Raw genomic sequence first — 3,268 nt, 5'->3', positions numbered from 1 at the left:
TGGGAAGGTCTAATTTTGTGTCAAAATAGCAGTTTGGGCGTAGGTTGAGGGAAAAGGAGAATTAGCCCCTGTTTCTGAGGTGCATTTTTGCCATTGGCTTACATTGGCGGCCTGCAAGGTACCTGCATTGCGTGTTTTTGGGAAGCTATTTAGGGGTGTTCTAGATTGTTGGGAGTGGGTTTAGGGGTCTGGGAGAACTGCTGGGAAGGTCTAATTTTGTGTCAAAATAGCAGTTTGGGCGTAGGTTGAGGGGAAAGTGGAATTAGGCCCTGTGTCTGAGGTGCATTTTTGCCATTGGCTTACATAGGCGGCCTGCAAGGCAGCTGTATTGCGTGTTTTTGGGAAGCTATTTAGGGGTGTTCTAGATTTTGGGAGAGGGTTTAGGGGTCTGGAAGCACTGCTGGGAAGCTCTAATTTTGTGTCAAAATAGCAGTTTTGCTGAAGGTTGAGGGGAAAGGGTAATTAGGCCTTGTTTCTGAGGTGCATTTTTGCCGTTGGCTTACATTGGCACCCTGCAAGGTAGCTGTATTGCGTGTTTTTGGGAAGCTATTTGGGGGTGTTCTAGATTTTTGGGAGTGGGTTTAGGGGTCTGGGAGCCCTGCTGGGAAGGTCTAATTTTGTGTCAAAATAGCAGTTTGGGCGTAGGTTAAGGAGAAAGGGGAATAAGGCCGTGTTTCTGAGGTGCATTTTTGCCATTGGCTTACATTGTTGGCCTGCAAAGTAGCTGTATTGCGAGTTTTTGGGAAGCTATTTGGGTGTGTTCTAGATTTCTGGGAGTGGGTTTAGGGGTCTGGGAGCACTGCTGGGAAGGTCTAATTTTGTGTCAAAATAGCACTTTGGTCATAGGTTGAGGGGAAAGGGGAATTAGGGCCTGTTTCTGAGGTGCTTTTTTGCCATTGGCTTACATTAGTGGCCTGCAAGTTACCTGTATTGCGTGTTTTGATAAGCTATCAGGGGGTGTTCTAGATTTTGGAAGTGGGTTTAGTGGTCTGAAAGCACTGCTGGGAAGGTCTAATTTTGTCTCAAAATAGCAGTTTGGGCGTAGGCTGAGGGGAAAGGGGAATAAGGCCTTGTTTCTGAGGAGCATTTTTGCCATTGGCTTACATTGGCTCCCTGCAAGGTAGCTGTATTGCGTGTTTTTGGGAAGCTATTTGGGGGTGTTCTAGATTTTTGAGAGTGGGTTTAGGGGTCTGGGAGCCCTGCTGGGAAGGTCTAATTTTGTGTCAAAATAGCAGTTTGGGCGTAGGTTAAGGGGAAAGGGGAATAAGGCCGTGTTTCTGAGGTGCATTTTTGCCATTGTCTTACATTGTTGGCCTGCAAAGTAGCTGTATTGCGAGTTTTTGGGAAGCTATTTGGGTGTGTTCTAGATTTCTGGGAGTGGGTTTAGGGGTCTGGGAGCACTGCTGGGAAGGTCTAATTTTGTGTCAAAATAGCACTTTGGTCATAGGTTGAGGGGAAAGGGGAATTAGGGCCTGTTTCTGAGGTGCTTTTTTGCCATTGGCTTACATTGGTGGCCTGCAAAGTATCTGTATTGCGTGTTTTTGGGAAGCTATTTAGGGGTGTTCTAGATTTCTGGGAGTGGGTTTAGGGGTCTGGGAGCACTGCTGGGAAGGTCTAATTTTGTGTCAAAATAGCAATTTGGGCATAACTTGAGGAGAAAGGGGAATTAGGCCCTGTTTCTGTGGTGCATTTTTGCCATTGGCTTACATTGGCGGCCTGCAAGTTACCTGTATTGCGTGTTTTTGATAAGCTATCTGGAGGTGTTCTAGATTTTGGGAGTGGGTTTAGGGGTCTGGAAGCACTGCTGGGAAGTTCTAATTTTGTGTCAAAATAGCAGTTTTGGTGAAAGTTGAGGGGAAAGGGGAATTAGGCCTTGTTTCTGAGGTGCATTTTTGCCATTGGCTTACATTGGCGCCCTGCAAGGTAGCTGTATTGCGTGTTTTTGGGAAGCTATTTGGGGGTGTTCTAGATTGTTGGGAGTGGGTTTAGGGGTCTGAGAGCACTGCTGGGAAGGTCTAATTTTGTGTCAAAATAGCAGTTTGGGCGTAGGTTAAGGGGAAAGGGGAATTAGGCCCTGTTTCTGAGGTGCATTTTTGCCATTGGCTTACATAGGCGGCCTGCAAGGCAGCTGTATTGCGTGTTTTGGGAAGCTGTTTGGCAGTGTTCTAGATTTTTTGAGTGGGTTTAGGGGTCTGGGAGTACAGCTGGGAAGGTCTAATCTTGTCTCAAAATAGCAGTTTGATTGAAGGTTGAGGGGAAAAGGGAATTAGTCCCTGTTTCTGAGGTGCATTTTGACCATTGGCTTACATTGGCGGCCTGCAAAGTAGCTGTATTGCTTGTTTTTGAGAAGCTATTTGGGGGTGTTCTAGATTGTTGGGAGTGGGTTTAGGGGTCTGGGAGAACTGCTGGGAAGGTCTAATTTTGTGTCAAAATAGCAGTTTGGGCGTAGGTTGAGGGGAAAGTGGAATTAGGCCCTGTTTCTGAGGTGCATTTTTGCCATTGGCTTACATAGGCGGCCTGCAAGGCAGCTGTATTGCGTGTTTTTGGGAAGCTGTTTAGGGGTGTTCTAGATTTCTGGGAGTGGGTGTAGGGGTCTGGGAGCACTGCTGGGAAGTTCTAATTTTGTGTCAAAATAGCAGTTTGGGCGTAAGTTGAGGAGAAAGGGGAATAAGGCCCTGTTTCTGAGGTGCATTTTTGCCATTGGCTTACATTGGCGGCCTGCAAGTTACCTGTATTGCGTGTTTTGATAAGCTATCTAGGGGTGTTCTAGATTTTGGGAGTGGGTTTAGGGGGCTGAAAGCACTGCTGGGAAGGTCTAATTTTGTCTCAAAATAGCAGTTTGGGCGTAGGCTGAGGGGAAAGGGGAATTAGGCCCTGTTTCTGAGGTGCATTTTTGCTTTTGGCTTACATTGGCGGCCTGCAAGGTAGCTGTATTGCGTGTTTTTAAGAAGCTATTTGGGGGTGTTCTAGATTGTTGGGAGTGGGTTTAGGGGCCTGGGAGCACTGCTGGGAAGGTCTAATTGTGTGTCAAAATAGCCGTTTGGTCGTAGGTTGAGGGAAAAGGGGAATTAGGGCCTGTTTCTGAGGTGCTTTTTTGCCTTTAGCTTACATTGGCGGCCTGCAAGGTAGCTGTATTGCGTGTTTTTGGGAAGCTATTTGGGGGTGTTCTAGATTGTTGGGAGTTGGTTTAGGGGTCTGGGAGCACTGCTGGGAAGGTCTAATTTTGTGTCAAAATAGCAGTTTGGTCGTAGGTTGAGGGGAGAGGGGA

The sequence above is a fragment of the Lissotriton vulgaris genome, unplaced genomic scaffold (genome assembly GCF_964263255.1).
Source record: "Lissotriton vulgaris unplaced genomic scaffold, aLisVul1.2 SCAFFOLD_462, whole genome shotgun sequence".
In the NCBI taxonomy this organism is placed as follows: Eukaryota; Metazoa; Chordata; class Amphibia; order Caudata; family Salamandridae; genus Lissotriton; species Lissotriton vulgaris.
The sequence above is the reverse complement of the archived record's forward strand: the minus strand, read 5'-3'. Positions refer to the sequence as shown.